This window comes from Poecilia reticulata, chromosome 13 (assembly GCF_904066995.2).
Source record: "Poecilia reticulata chromosome 13, P_reticulata-male-v2, whole genome shotgun sequence".
Taxonomy (NCBI): Eukaryota; Metazoa; Chordata; class Actinopteri; order Cyprinodontiformes; family Poeciliidae; genus Poecilia; species Poecilia reticulata.
The window spans coordinates 29,062,505-29,079,306 of NC_088842.1; the positions used below are offsets into that span (position 1 = coordinate 29,062,505).

Genomic DNA, 16,802 nt, shown 5'->3' on the forward strand with positions numbered 1-16,802 from the left:
GTGATATTTTTTTCATCCTCACAAGGCAGTGCCGCTCTGTGTTTCTCCTGCGGTTTTCATCCATCATCTATTTTCAGGTCAGAATGAATCAGCTTCTGCTCGCTATTTTTGTTCATTTTGACACCCGACAAAACTCATCGCCTCAGAGGGAATTGGAGTTGAGGGTCTTGTTTTGTTCTGGCAGTTCTTTCAGAAATGGCCATCAATCAGGTGATGCATTGTGTTAGAGAGAGACCTTTCTCTATTGAATTCATGACTTGCCACAAAAAAGCAGAAAAAAAAAAGCAGATGCTACAAAGGTATTGAAAGTTTGCAGGGTACATTACAGCCTGACGCGGGAGAGCCGTGATGGAAGACAAGGGCCTTTGCTTCATAATGATTTTGCTGCAGGTTTATATGTCAGAATGAGGTGATCCTGTGGGACAGAGACCTGGCTTTTACTGCATTTCTATTATATCAATATTCTCTCCTGATTATTCTCCGCAGATCATGTTCTGCTTGAGCGATTCGGGCAAAAACAAAAGACTATGCTCACATTATTTGGTCTTTTCCAATGATTGGAAAAATAAATCTAAGATGGAAATGGAGCCCAGCAAGAAATAAAACTATGAGGGAAAATTAATTCCAGCTAAAATAATTGTGTCTTTCTTTTAAGGGCACAATGGTCCTTTTGATTGCAGTTGCTTAAGCAGCTCCAGATTAATATTCCTAAATGTATTAGGAGGAGTTGCAGAGGAAGAGGGCAGTCTTTCCCAGATCTGGTAAAGTGTCAGCAGGCTGTGGGAACAGCAGAGAGCAAGAGCTGGATTGGATTCGAACGTTTCGCCCGATGCTCCCTCTGATTGATGAGACGGGTTGCGGTGGGGGAACGAGAATACAGTTTTTGCTTTAAAGGGAGCGGAGCAACTGGGAGAAGGGGTTTGTGTTTCTTAATTTGTTGGCATTGTCACTCAGTGCCTGTGTTCATCAGGCTGGGAGTGCTCAGACAAAGCATAAATAAAGAGCACGCTCAGTTTAGAGAGTGCAGAATGAAGGAGAGCAGCAATCATTTGGTAGAAATCTTGCCCAGTTGAGTCATTTCTGCACAATGCCCATTTGTTTCAGGAGAAAAAATACAAAACAGAATCTGATGTTAAAACTAGATTTTTTTCTCTCTCTCTCTCTGCAGCTGACAGAATTATTCCTTTAACAAAAATAACTTTTATGCATCTAAACACACAGGGGAAAGTCCCTTCCTCTAATCAGAACAATGTGTTTGTTCCTGCTGTTTGGCTGTTTTCATCACAACCTGTTTACTGATTGAATAATTGATTTTTTTTTTTATTAAAAGACCAGTGATTTTTTTTTCTGTTCAGCTCCTGCTGGAGGATTGTTTTCCCCCTGAAACATTAAACATTTTTGCCACATTAGAAATAACCTTTTGCTTGTTTTATTAACATTTTCCATGACAGAGCAACAAGAAAGTTGTGAGCTAAGAAGGTGATTGATAGTTTTCCGAATGTTTCATTAAAAATTAATAAAAGTGTGTCATGCGTTTGTATTCCCCATATTTTACTGTAATGGCTAAAATAGATTTAATGGAAGCCATTTAATTATTAAAAATACAACTCCGGGGTTTGTTAGAGAACAATAGTGGGAAAGTCAGTGTCTTTAATTAATTAATGAATAACACATTCATTAATTATGAAACAAGCAGTAAACATAACATTTTGTCAAATGCCATCATCAGAATCTTGAAGCAAATACACATAAAAATGTTCATCAATGTTCCACTAATTAAAGGCAACTCCAAGTTTCGTCCAGATTTGTGTTGCATAGAAGCTGAATGCTGCTTCTCCATGTTTGGTTCTGGTTCTGGGGGATGCAGAGCAGAAAACCTTTAAAACACTTAAGGCTCATGGTTCATTTTTCAGCAGCACAACGACCCCAAACCTACAGCCAGAGCTAAAATTGAGCTGCATAGATCGATGCACCTTTATGAGCTGGAATCGTCCAGGCAAAGTCCAGCTCTAAACCCAACTGAGAATCGGTGGCAAGACCTCAGAATTGCCGTCCGCAGATGCTTTCTGTCCAATCTGTCTTGAGTTCGAAGGATACTGGACAAAAGTGTAAAAAGATTCATGCTCCAGATGTGTGAAGCTGATAAGATACCCCAAGATAAATCTGTGGGTCTACCAAGGATTGACTCAGAAATGCTGTAGAAATAAACACGTTTAAGACATGTAAAATATAATATTTTAACAATACTATGTATGTGAAGTTTGTTTGTTCTTTGAGTTCATTTTGTTCAGTCAACAAGCTGTTTCTCCTGTTTCTGTTACTCTGCTCTCGACAGTTGGTGGTTACCGTAGCAACCGATAACTGACAGAATGTTTCCGTTGCCGTCGGTTACTGTGGTCTCTATTAGAATCAACTCTGTGTTCACAAATATTATGTTTAGACAAATTTGATAATAATATGCAGTGTTTCATGAGTAGTTTTATGTTTTGTATATTTTTAAAATCATTATTAATGTTACTCATTTTAATTGTACAAATGTTAACAGCTGCTAACTGCTCATTGGGAGCCATTGCTTTGTGGTTTGTTTAGGGTTATTTATTGTATTGTATTTAATGTTTAGGGGCGGAAGCTGCTCCATTTCCTTCCTCATTTGAGCTTGAATGTGTTTGTCGTGAAGTCAACCTACTGGACCAGAGCCGAACACAGAAAGGTGACACACGTAAAAAGAAAAACAAACTTGTAACATCACAAAAAATGAAAAACTCTCATCACTTTTACAATGAGCTGTTCATCCGTCCTTAAAGTAGATGTTTAGCTATATAGTGAGCACAGGAGCATGATAGCAGTACTTCACAGAATCTATCAGAGAGTTTCAGAGAATTAATGATCCTCCTCACAAGGATGTATTGATTCTGCTCTGTGCATTTTTTATTTATTTTTTGCCTCCAGATATTTGTTATATCAGCCACATGCTTATCTTTCTCAGGCTTTCCCTTTATTAAAAATCCTCGTTGGTAGACTTTACACTTCACTGTAATTATCAAGGTCCTTCATGAAGATGGCAGCCTGCGTCTCTGGTGCTGTCTTATTAGACTGATGCTGAAATGTGGATCCCATCTTGTCCTTCACACATATGTCGGTGCAGCTTTTCTGTTCCTGCCTGAAAATATTTGAAAGAATAAAAGCTTTACCTCGAACCGGGTCGGGCCGGCATGATTCCCACACACAGCGTCTGCTCAGAGGTCTCCTGTGGAATGGTTTTGTCAGCTGTGGGTGTAGGAGCGCGTAATGACATACTTACTACAGATGTCTCTTCTAAGTCATGACAGGCAAACATTAGAGCCCAGCGGTGGCAATTAGCTTCACTGGACAAGGCTCAATTTGAATTTCTGCAGCCTGAATGGCACAAGGTGCTGAATTTGAAAAAAATAATTCCAATAAATTTGTGACTGTAAATGGTAAGAACCAGGGAAAAATTTAAATGTAAGGGATTATACGCTGCCGCATGCTTTTGTGATGCGTAATTCAACCAAAGCTATTCTGGGAGAAATCTTTTCAATGCCTACTTTTATGCTTATTGTAACAACATGGCGATTAATCAAGTCAGAGGACTCCAAAGCTTATTGCACTACATTCATTCACACATTAACAAGCTGATTGTGGTAAGCTACACAGTCACCAGGCGAGGCGAGTAAAGACTCCCACATTTCCCAGTCGAGTGAACTGATTGCCTGCATTTCTTAATGCAAATTTCTTAATTTCCCACAACCTGAATTGTTACTAGCAAGTTTGATGAGCTAGTTGGGCACTTAGACGTGTTTCCTTTCTGCCAGGGCAGCTTCCACATGCCTGTCAGTGCAGCACAAAGTAGTAGTTTGGCTGATATGCATCCATGAAACGCTCAACCCTTTGAGCTCAGAGTTGGATGCAACACCGTTCTAACTCCAACATCAACTAACAGCTCTCTGGTTGAAAGATCATCATCTGCTTCTTCATAATACTGAAACGAAAGTCTAAATTCAGTGCTACTGGACCTGCCCATCTACACGACCCTTCTGGGTAGCAGTAAAGAAAATAATCTATGAAATATTAGGCTTTAACATCGATTACTCATTCACATCGGTGTTTTTGGGCTATCTTCCAGAACATCTCACTATTTTTCTCTTGAACATTTGCCTACTGTCTGCTAAAAAGACCATAACAAAATGCTGGCTGTGCAAAGACCCTCCCACCATGAGCCTCATTATCTCCGTTCCATTAAACTGATGGAACGTATCACTTTTAGTCTACGACTGCTGGGGGAATTTGGTAAGAGACATTGGAAGAAATGGGAGGATTATATATAATAACCAATATAGAACATATTTAAAGTCTTTAATACTCTCAGATCTGTTTGCTCGATTATTTTTTTGATCATCCTGAGACCTGATAACGTTATTGTTGATGTGTATCGTCCAAAATGCCATACAATACACCTTTGCTTGGACGTTAGCATCGAGTACATGTGGCTCTAACCGATTGGTTACGGGACCAATCCACCTCCTCTTGAGCTATTGTCGCCCTGGTGATTGAACACATTAGGCAGTAATTATTATATTTTCCTTTAAATGGAGACTTTTTGAGTTTTATGTCTTCAATGGCCTTTGGTGAAAGGCCGTTGTAAGGTTTTCGATTGGAAAAGGCACTTTCAGGCTCCAGCATAATTTTAAAATACTTGCATTTGTTTTATTTTAAGTAAACTCAGTAGCTACCACGCCGTCTCCAAATTTCTTATCTCTTAAATTTTCAGAAAAAAATAATTGAATTTAACATCTTGTAGAAATCTTGTAGAAATCTTGGATTCCTTTTGTGGAGCCAACTCTACTGAATCAAGTATCTAATGTTTTTGTCCAGAGTTTCAGTGACGTTCTCTGACACAATGTGGATTCTTCAGTACTGAAATGTTAGGCAGGCATGTCTGGGTCGGTTTGTCAGGGGTACCAGGTTCTAGTCGAGTGGCTATCGAGGACCAGAGTTAAAGACCCCAACTTTAGAGTTACTGTTCATCTTTTTAACCATGCAGTTCTAGCGAGATGTCGCCTTAGCCCTCATTTATTTGCTTCATTTGCTTTCCTTTTATAATTTCTTAATCATTTCTTTCATCTCTGCAGTGCTGATGATTTTCAACTTTTTACTATGTCAGTGCCATTTGATATGCTTAACAAACCTGCCTGGTAATTTCATCCAGTTGAACGGCTGCTGACAACTTTGGTCTTTGAGATTGTGGAGCACTGAAACTGATTTCTGAAGGGACAATATTTGATCTAATTTTATCTGTTGAGAACTATTAGAAGACTGAGTGCTGCAATCCTGCATATTGAAACTGAAATAGTTGCTCATCTTTTTCTTTTATCCATTCCCAAAAATGACTGTGATTCTCTTCTACTTGCCTCAGTAAAACTTCCCCAAATTGTGCACAGCCTGTCCTAAAAGCAGCCTTTTGATTTGATCCTCCAAGCGCTACCGTAGCACATCAATAGTGATTGCTCTGAGCTCGCTCCCTGTGCTGAAAACAGAATACAGTTAAAGGTTCTGGTTTGGCTTTTCTTGGTCGTGAACCTTCATACATTTTTGAACTTCTACAGCTGTAAGCCATCGTCAGGACCCAGAGGTCAGCTGCTTTGGGATTTCTTTTTTTTTATCTGTCCTGGAATCAATGCTAAAGCTAAAGGTGACGGAGACATGGCACTCTCAATTTTGTGTCCTTCAATTTAAACACTGTGGAACCAATGAAGCAGCAGAAGACGATTGGTGTAACTTATTTGACTTTACTGGACTATATTTTTTAATCACTTTTTTCTAATTTGATATGATTTAACTTTGTGAAAGATGCTTGGAAGGTGTTCTAAATATATCTAGCTTAATTAGCTATGTACTTCATCTCTCTTGACTAAATATGGACTTCATTTTTCTCTTGCATCTATCACCGTTACAATGATACAGAAGGGTACATTGTAACCTTCAAAACATTTCAACCATATGGTTTTGACTTTAGAAGCACCGTTGGCGTAATTTGCTCTTGTCAAAGAGCAAATGGACCAAATGAAGGTAGATTTTATCCGCCAGTGTTCTGATTTGAGTCCAGTGTGAGATTAAGAGAATTTTCCTCCTTTGAGTCTTGCGAGATGAAGAGTTTTGTCACTCCCAGCGCCCTCAGGAGACTCTGCAGAAAAGATTAGGTTCATGTGCCACTCAATTATCTCTTCCCTTAAAGCTTTTTCTTTGAGGATGAAATTATACAGGGATTGATGAGAATGAAAATGTTTGACACTGTGATGTGGGGCTGGCCACTGGTGGCACTTTCAATTTGGAAAGCTAAATAGATGCCATATGTCCTGGCAATGTTTTTATTTTCATTCGGTGGAAAAGAGTCACTTTCCTGATGCAAGAAATAAAGCAAAAAATGGGAACTGCATGCCCAGAGAGGGGGGTTTCATTTTTCCATCTGTTCAATTAATTTGCTATTTAATGTGGTCCGGCTGCTTTGCTTAAACCTTGTGCTTTTTCCATTGCCACCATTTGCCAGTTTGACTTGAAACATGTTGGACATTCGTTTTTGTTGTTTTTTTGGTCCCTGATAAAACTCCAATAATGGCTGTTAGGGCCCGAGTCCTGAGTCTTTATGAAAAGGTTTCACTGTACACGGCCTGCTTTACCAGATCAGGTTTCCTCCGTTCCCCCTCTGAGTCTCCCTCAGGCCCAGCTGCCTGGCGAAGCATTCATGATTAAATGTGAGACACGAGCCATCCTGCCAAGAGAAAGCAGGAGGAGGGGCGACTGGCTTAGGATGACCACAGCCTGAAATTTCTTTGCTGTTTGTCATACACTGCGAGAAAAATGAAAGCAGATGTAGGAGCAGAGGGAGAGGGCCGAGGAGGGGAGCGAGGCAGTCATCAAAGACAAGAGGTCTCTTAAGCAAGAAGTGCTGTAGGAATAAATCTAAAGCAATATTTATAAAAGCAGTATAGGCTCCACATTGAACAATCAGGTCAGTGGGGTTTTCAACTGCACAAACATTTCTTGTGAGGCACAAACAGCTTTATTGGTTGAGCTAAACCACAGTGGGCCGGGCTTGGAGAACCGCAGTTTTTCTGGCTAACAAGCCAAGTTGCGTTAAAGCTCCACTAATATTATAATTACATGGGAGGAGGTGAAGCGATGTTTGCCTTATTGGCAAGATGACAATGCGCTAATGTGGATGGGATTGCTTAAGCTGATGAACCCACAAAGATTTATCTTTCCATGTTGCAACTTCGGCTCTGCAGCATTTCGCCACTGGGATCTGGTGGTTCCGAATGTCTTTGCTTTGTCGTTTTCATACTGGTGAGGGAGAAAAATGTGGCAAAAAAAAAAAAAAAATAGCGAGTTCAAGAAACGGGTAGTGTGCGGGAGTTTTGCTTTGCTTTTCATTTTCTGTTTCCTTCAAACTGATTTTAACAGCAGCACTTCCAGTTGCCCCAAATAACAGGATCCTCTGGCCTGATCCTAATAAAACCGCAACCAGGCTACCTGCTGTGTGCAGAAGAGCAGAAAGACGAAATGTGAATGACAACATGGTGAAGAAGACAACATTTCCAAGGGGATGGAAAATACTTTCCTCAGTGAATAGTACAGAATAAAACAGAACTTAAAGTTACTATTCAGATGGTGAAAAATGAGCCTTTAGTGGTCAAAATAGTTTCATTTGGATGGATGGATGGATGGATGGATGGATGGATGGATGGATGGATGGATGGATGGATGGATGGATGGATGGATGGATGGATGGATGGATGGATGGATGGATGGATGGATGGATGGATGGATGGATGGATGGATGGATGGATGGTACTTTTTATTTTAGAACAATTAACCACAGAAGACTCTTTATATTTAATAGTATTTTTTAAAAAGTTGCTAGAAGGTTAATTAGTTGGCCTATTCACGCAGATAGTCAGGCTACATTTGGCTGATTATTGAGAAACTTGCTAATTAAGGTCTATTTTTGAGACCAGAAAATATTTCTGAACAACCAAAAGTGTCTTTTTTCGTAGCCAGTGGGAAGTGTATTCTTTATCCTTTCTTTCAGCCAGTTGCTGAGCCAGCAGATGGGTAAGGTGCAACTGTGTTTTACATTAAGGAAACTATCACGTCTCAAGTCCGAGTTCAGTAAAGTGCAGTGAGGACGGCTGAAAAATGGAGATTTGCTGCAGATTTTGAAATAGCATTTAAAAATTTGACTGCTGATCCAGATCCATTTGAAATTGTGCAGAAGGGCGTTGGCCTTGGCTGACGGGACGCTCTCTCAAACTGTCCTTCACACCTCTGGATCACGTCCTGCTTCATATTTTCCTGTTTTTCTGCCTTGATGCAACTCCTATGGTGATTATTTCTTCATTCAATGCCTCTAAAAGCAGATTTAGTGTAGAATCCTCTACACATGTAACACCATGTGAGCTGTTTGTGCCTCAGTCTCTCTGTTCTGTCGTTTCTGCTGTTAACGTTGGTTTGACTTCATCATTTCGGCTCCAAGAACGACAAAAGGACAATGGAGGATCGTTGTTTAAGTATCATATTAGTCTTAGTAAGCTCGGTTTCTTACTAAAATGGTGAAAATTTAGAGCTTGCAACATATTATGCTATAGGGTTGCAGCTTCTCATTCTTTTCATTGGTTTGACATTTTGTGTTTACTTATGATTTTGCTGCTAATCTATATGAGTCACTACTGGATCTAAAGATGCTGCACGCGTTGTGACTCATTCCAAATAGTTATGCGTCACGCAGAGCGAAACACGTGGAAATTAAACACATTTTGTGGAACATCAAGGTTAGGCAAGGCAATTTTATTTGTATAGCAAGGAAAACAAAATAACAAGCAAGAAATAGATATCACATTGTAAGAGGAAACAATAGCAGGTTGAAAGAGAGACTACAGTTTGAATTTTCAGTTCTTATTAATCGAAGGCAGCTCTAAACAAATGGGTCTTTAACTTTGACTTAAAGGAGCTCAGTGATTCAGCATTTTTGCATTTTCTAGAATTTTGTTCCAGATTACAGTAGCATAAAACTGAATGCTGCTCCTCTGTGTTTGGTTCTGAAACAGATGGCCTGATCGGACCGGAAGGTGGATACAACAGCAACGGGTCTTTAATGGACTTTGCTGCTCAGACATTCAGTGATTTATTAACTAACAATAGTATTTTAAAGGAATGCTACTACGCTGTAGCCACAGCTGCCCTGGGGCAGTTTGATAGAAGCTAGGCTACCATGCACCAATGACAACGACTGAGACAGACAAAATGGGAATTCTAACCAGCAACCCTACCACTGTCACTCCAGTACGCCAGTTTTTTCAACAAGTGCCCAAAAGATTGTGTCTTTCAGAAACAATGTTGTGCACTATTTACTTACATTGGCCTGTCTTTGTGTGCAATGAAAATGTACAGCAAACAGCAGTTTGATAGGAGCAAATAATCACCATAATATCATCTGCAGCTCTCCACCATTTAAGATTTTATCACACGCGAATGTAACAGCACAAGAAGAACAGAAAGGAAGAAAATATGTTTTTCTTAAATAGTAATGAATAGTTTAAAAAAAAGAGCCGAAGGAAAGTATTCACTAATATTTCAAGACAGTTTAGTGCCTCTGTGTTTCGTTTTTAGTTAATTGCTGTCATTTTTGTTTCTGCTCCAACAACCGCAATACCAGAAAATGCACTTTCTGAATCCAAATTAATTCAGCGTCATCTTTCGTGATCGTTCCTCTTTCACTTACATCTTCTCATACAATCACCCTCCAGATCCGAGGGCTTGAACTTGCAACTCGCCGCTTTTTTTCCACAGCTTTGTCAAACTGAGCAGAAATCTGTCACAGCTGTGGCTTTCAGTTTTCTAAGAGAATGAAGAGACACAAAACCTGATAATCAGTGTTTTTATTTTTGTTTTTGTTTTTTCACAGACGGATGGATGCTACAGCGTATCTGCATTTGTAACGTGTGTGAGTGCAGTGGGGAACCAGATGTTTCAGCATTGTAGAAAAACAAGACTGCTCAGTTCCACTTGCGTTTAGAGGTATAGGAGAAACATCGAAGATTAATACTTTACTGCAGCAGCCAGAAATGTGATCAAGAATTATTTATGTCCTCCATAATGCTTTTATAAATCTCAGGAAAGGACAGATTTTTCTTTGCTCTTTAATGTTTTAATCAAGATGTCTGCTCAGGGAGAATGATTGACGCGATGTGAGCTGCATTTGTGTCTAGAAAGTGAAATCTAGTTTTTCATATCAGTTTTGTCTTTCAAACATCTTTCATTTTGCAAGTAAGAGACTAACTTCTTGGGAATTTTAAGCTTTACACAGTGACTACATTGTTATTGATATTAGAAACTTATTATGAGACAGATTTCAGTTTAATTCAATTAAAAAAGAATTAATTGATCCCAAAGGAAAGTTAAATGTTGTCATATTATCCAAACGTCTGAATAGTTGTGGACGCTAAAGACAGGAAGAATGTCCTGTAGCAGTCAGTCATGCAACGATTCCGAAGAGGCCTCTGACTGAAGACACGCTAACAGTAGGATAATGATTTGTCTTTTAACATAATCCTAACCCCAAAGTGCACAGCTAAAATGAGATTAGACGTCAGTCTGGATTAAAAGCACCAATAAATTAACGTTTGAGGACCTGAAACGAGCAAAGCTTGTAGAACCCAACCTTACAAGAGGTTGTGATTGTTTCCATGGTAACTTCAACCATGGGTTTGAATACTCATAAAACACTAGATTAGCAAGATTTTAGTAATATAACTACAATATTCCTTCCAAATAAACAGTTTTGACTAAAAACTGGTTACATTACTACTGTGTGTGTAGTAAATAAGTCACTCAGAATAGACTAGAATAATGTTTACAATTAGTAAAAAGTTAAGGTGTCAGGTGGTGATGTTCTATTTGCAATCATTCCCATGAAGCTTTGGAACAATTACAGAAAACATTTAATTAATTTTGTGGGTTGTTGAATTTGATTTGGTAGGAGGTGCATTTTTTTATTTTTTTTATTTTTTACACCTGTGGTGTTTCGGTTAAGCTGTGCATTGTGTTGCCAGGAATACATTCTGCAGAAGCCTCGCGTCATTGTTGCTGGGATTTAAGAGGGAAGAGAGACCAAAGGGAAGAGGAATTGTTAGTGAGACAAAGGAAGAGAACAAGCAGCACTTTCTGATTGAGGTATTTGATCCAGGCTGCGTTGCGGTTTAATCATTGTGTCGGTGGAAAGCCAGCGGTGTTGGGGCTGTTTCATAAAGAAGAGATGGTAGTGCAAGTCCTCTCTCCAGGACCTAATTCAATTGAAGAATAAATGAGTTCTGTTTGTAATTTGGAGATAACCTGTGCAGTGGCCGAGCTTAAAGGGCGATAAGAGTCGACACAGAAACGAAGACAAGAAAACGAGACAATTTTTCACTCTGCCAATGCTGAATCAAACTTTTCCCACTCTGCCTCAAACTTTAATTAAATCACACACTTGCATGCACATTGTGCACGCAGGTTCACACAATCAGGCTCAGGCAGTCTAACATCCGGCAGATAATCCAGGTGGAGCAGTCAAGTTGTTTGGAAGAGATCAGTAGACAGTGAGCGGTGGAGCTAATTGGAACATACTGTAGCTTCTCTATCTTTCCTTTTGTTGATGGGATTAATCTGCAAGGTGCACTCTGAAAGTCAGCAGTCCCTTGAGTTGTGTAGCCAGGAGGAGTAGTGGAAAGTTTTCAAGTATCAGCTTAAAAAAACAACATATAAACTAAGAGTTTTGACATTAGTATTGGTAGCGCACAGCAAATATGTCATTTTGAAAAGGAATAAATGAAAACAGAACAGAAACGTGTTGAGTAAAGTCAGTTTTAGCGTAAAATATGTTTGGAATGCAAAGGTTTGTTCAGCATGGTGTCGATACTGGTACTGACCCAAAAGTCACTGGAAGCAATGAGAAGAAAATGATCGCTGCCTGTCAACAGAAGGGAATTGACCTTAACAGGCAACAAACTGATCAAACAGGAAGTGCAGGGAATGTTGTGGTCGGGCAAACTCACAGTAATCAATCTGCAGCACACAGATTTAGGGTTCAGGGGGTGTGATTCCTTCTGCATTTACCGCTGATGGGAGAACTGATGGTGTTTTTTCAGTTCTCCCAATCCGAGGAGAGATTTCTGCAGAAGGGACTGAGCACCTTGGACAATATTGTTTTTGTGTCATGGCTTTTCCTACATTGTAAATGCAAAGCGACATGACTGAAAATTAGGTGAAATAATGGTAGAAAGTCTACCAAATATTGGTCCTAACACCTAGATTTCTGTCGACCTTTCCACGTTTTTTTGTCATGTCTGATCAGAAATGTAAAAATGACCACAATGATGGAAGTAGTAGGGCGACAAATGCATATAATGGGTACAGATTTTGTGCTTGGATATTCAGAAATTAATATGTTTGCTGAATTCCTTTTGTATCCCATTTCAAAATGGGAAAGTATCATGCTTCTTTATGCCATAAAAACCTTTCTTTCTGTTTGAGTTTAAACTTTTCTGCGGTTTTCAGATGTTTCTTTTCAGTTTCACTAACCATTTGCTTGGGATTGGGGTTTTGATTGTTGGTAAGGTTTTGAAAACATGTTGGTTTACTGTAAACCAGGCCTCCCTAAAAGCAGCCAACACATGTCCCCTTTGAGAGACTCTTTTTTTTATTCAGGCAAACCAGGTGATGAATGCCACCACATCTGGAAAACCCATAAATGTGCTGCACACACAAAAGAAAAACCTTCTACCAAAAAAAAACAACATTTCTTTGAGAGCTTTCTGAGGTTTGATTTTTGTGTAATGTTTTTCATGAAAGAGGCTTGTGGACACAAAAGCTCCAGGGCTGCCGCAGCGATCTGATTTCCTGAGATCGCTGAAGATTAAAATTTGCAAAATTGACCAGACGCTACAGACATGACAGAGGAGTGAGGAAAATAATTTGGTTTTGCTTAAGCCTCAAATGTCTGTAACATAGATTTGTTCAGCCAATAACACAATGAAGCTTTCAGGCTCTGGGGCATAATAAACCAACTATCAACAATCCAAACAAACTGCTGCCAAAAGCACACACTCAGTCATAACACAAGTCGATATGAAAACTGGCGTTTGGCACAAGCAACTCTCTTTGTGAGTCGCAATGTGATAAATTGTATTGATTCTGAATTGTTGCACTGCTTTAAGAAGTATTGTTGCACGTTGCAGCATGCAAAGCAGACATTTGGTTCTGTTTAAACTCAAGCAAAACGCAGAGATGAATCACCAAACTCAAAGTGTGAAAACAGCATTTCTTTGTGCTTGATTTCAACTATTTATAGAACCGTCACGAAAACAAATCTGAAATCTCGCAAGCTCACTCTAAATATTCATCTGAAATGAACGGATAATGTGTGCATCTGGTTTTTAAGAAACTAGCTGCCCACCCGGGTCTTTTCCTCCAATGCTCCTTGAAATTACACTATTGCAGCTCCACTGGAACTGAACAAAGAAACGTTTGGTCGTAAATGGCGCTGGAAACCTCCACATGGAAGCAGTTTTGCGGATGGGGTTTTTTAGCAAGTTGTCTGCAGATCAGTTACCCCCTGATTCTCGCATGGTAACAAGTCAAAGCCCCACTTTAGCAGCATCATCTCCTCTCGCAGTGTGATGCGATGCTCACTGGCAGCACTTTGATCTGTAATTAATTCAGACTCAAGTCTTATGAAGTTAGAGCACACGTTCACTTCTTTTTCTCTGGAGATGTTTGATTGCTGCTACTTTGGATAATTAGTTCATTATCGGAATGAAGTACTCTTTCTTTTCAGAGTAAAGATGTAATCCAATCTGATCTGTTTTACTTCCCAGATGCAGACAAAGCCAGGGCCGGTCCAAAGATTAAGTGGGCCAGCCAGGGGCCCCGAGAAGGCCTACGCCCTTCACAAGATTAATCTCAAGACTTCATATTTATGATCAGGTTAATTAAGAAGAATCCTACTTTATAATCATTTTATGTTTCCTGAAAAACTAAATGTAGCTGGAAACGTTACCATATTCACTGTGAACACCTTTAACACTTGGCCTGTTTTTCTTAAACCTTCCAGTTTTAGATTGACTGACTGTTAGCAAGTCAGATAAAAGAAAAAGAAAAAACATTTTTTGCACAGTTTATTCCCCACTGTGAAGCAGATTGAATTGTTTTAATCATATTCCCGAAAGCAGAAAATCTTAGAAATTTGTATTAATCTTTTAATGTGTTAATTGAACACAAAGTGAGAACAGACAGTTTTGCATAATTGTCTGCAGATGTTAGTGGCTGTGAGGCGCCTGCTGCTAAATGTCCCCACAAATCAAATCCTGGTTTGAGCCCCATGCAAACTTGAAGTCCCAACATGTTAAGTAACTATCGAAATGTTTTGCTAATAACAGCAGAGGATCAGTTTATCTAAACGCACAATAGGATGAGAGGAGTCATAAGTCACAAAACGACTCCTCCTCTATCAGGTTGGGGATAAAGTTCGACGTGTTTGTTTTGGATTCGGGGACGAGCTGCATGAGTCGGTGGCGCTCGGAGAATAATGAAGTATGTTTTTACTGGGGCCTTGCTGACATCTTTTCCTTCCCCCCCTTCTCTCCTCTCTCCTCCTGCCGCAAGTTGGTGGTTTCCAAGAGCAACAAACTGCGCTCAAAGAATGCAAATATGTAAATGTTTAAACCTGGTAGTTTCTCCAAAAGTGTGCACATGATTCTGCTTATTTTCTAAATTTAACTGCATCTATGTCAAAACAATACCTCCTCTGACCAGCATTCTTTAATTTCAGCTCAGCTTGAGGTAGGAGTTCTTGCAACGATGATTTTCCTTGGACTCCGCTTCCCTTCCTTCCAAGAACTTGCACAACCTTGATCGTGGGGCACGGTCTAATTTTCCTCGTCCCCTTCTCCTCCCCCTCCACCTCGCTCTGATCGCCCCACCGCACATCATTTTCAGCGGCCGCAGCAGAGTCCTGAGATTCCCCTGCAGTATTTAGCGGTGGACGCACTGCAACTAGTTTCAGCAGCTCGATGAAAGCAGCAGCCTTTGAAAGTCGGCTGTCAGTCCGAGCTGCTGCAGCTACGGAAGCAAAGCTGCCTCCGACTTTGGTGAGTGGGTGATGGTATGCGTGCAGAATCACAATAGTCACCCCTGTTACATGGTCTGTGGCAGATCTGAGGTCAGGCGGCTTCTCTAAGGGAATTTTCTCCTATATATGTGGTGAAGAGGATACACCGCCTCCTTTTAACTCCAGACCCTGTGGCAAACGTCAGAAGGAAGGTTACGTTTATCCTCGCATTAGCCACAAGCCGTCAAACAATCGTGGAAAAACGGATGCCTCTTTAATTTTTAAATGAAAGGAAAGCTTGGAAACCTGAATCCCAGGTTAAGATGAGTGAGTGACCTTATTTGGCCGCCCTTCATGGCAGAAATCTTTGCGAATAGCTCTCCTCTTCATTGAACATTTAAGCCATAAAATCGTGGTTTGTGGTGATGGCTAACGCTAATGTCTCAATGGTCACTCTTTGCTGTGTCAGCAGAGTTTTTAAACGTCTGTAACTGGCTTTGCTCCACTGCTCCAACCTGTCAGATTCACTCGTGTTGCTTTTCTCATTTCTTTATAAACTCGGCAGCTTTCTCAGAGTTGGAGGTGGAAGATAATAAAAAAACGTACTTTTTTTTCCCCCGCTGTTGTTCAAGTTTGATTTATTTTCTTTTATTGCCTGAGAAATCATTGCGCCCCCACATGATGTATTATTCTCTCTATGAGAGCATGGGATCCAGGATGAAGGCATTTCATCAGTGTATTGATTGCCCCTTCCACTAACAGTGCCACATCGTGTTTCCACTGAAATATCAAGTGCCGTGGAAACAGCCCACCGTGGCGTCCTCCTTCTAGCAACCTGGCTTTGCATAACCCAAAATGAGCTCCACATTAGTGCCAGTTTGCAGAAGCTGCTTCCCCATCAAACAGCAGGGAGTCTCTATGTACAGGAGGAATTGTTGTGGTTCAATATTTAGCCTGCAAATTGATTGTGCATGTTTTATTATGCATACAGATGGATTGCCTTTAATCTTCAGCTTTTACTTTTGAGAATCTCTTGCTACAAACTCCCCGTTTTTATTTTATTTGATTTGTGTGTGAGCATGACTGACTTCTTTCTGCAGACTTCCTGATGGTAAATCTCATCTCACTCTCTTGCTAGGCCTGCTGGACATAAATTTCTAAACCTGTACTTCTGGATTACAGTCTGCTGGCACATGCAGTACAGATTCCTGTGGAGCCAGGATGTTTTTTAGGTTTTTTTTTATCGTCCTGATTGCGCTGCCCGATGACGATGCTAAAACTTTTGTTCAAAAAGTGGCGCTAAACATATTAATTATGTGACCTAATTTGCTTTATAGCTCCAGACTTTACTGAAACCTTTTAATTCTCACCTTTTGGCACATTGATTAGCACATAATCAATGATTTAGACTGAAAGCTAACTACAAACTTTATAGAAAGGCATAACAAACTCAAAATAAATGTAGGTGATGCAAAGTTCTGCAGAGCAGAGAAAAGGAGCTTTGGTACCCTGCTAGCATTCTCAACGGTGGAAGCTAATGGTGAAACTGACAGCTTGGCCTACCTTTTGATTAATCTGGCAACACTAATTTCTTTGAAACACTAATTTAAATTAATTTTTTATATATAAATGTCATGTCTAA

At 39.9% G+C, this 16,802-nt stretch overlaps 1 protein-coding gene and 1 long non-coding RNA gene across 5 annotated transcripts in view; both read left to right on the plus strand.

The window, feature by feature from the left end:
* Positions 1-16,802, plus strand: part of nectin1b (nectin cell adhesion molecule 1b) — a 229,170-nt gene that overhangs the window by 142,491 nt on the left and 69,877 nt on the right. The gene's annotated exons all lie outside the window — the stretch shown is intronic.
* LOC103475043 (uncharacterized) lies at positions 2,374-15,779 on the plus strand. Its single transcript, XR_535272.2, has 4 exons — positions 2,374-2,396; positions 2,621-2,710; positions 13,929-14,037; positions 14,882-15,779. It is a non-coding gene; the product is annotated as an uncharacterized LOC103475043 (long non-coding RNA).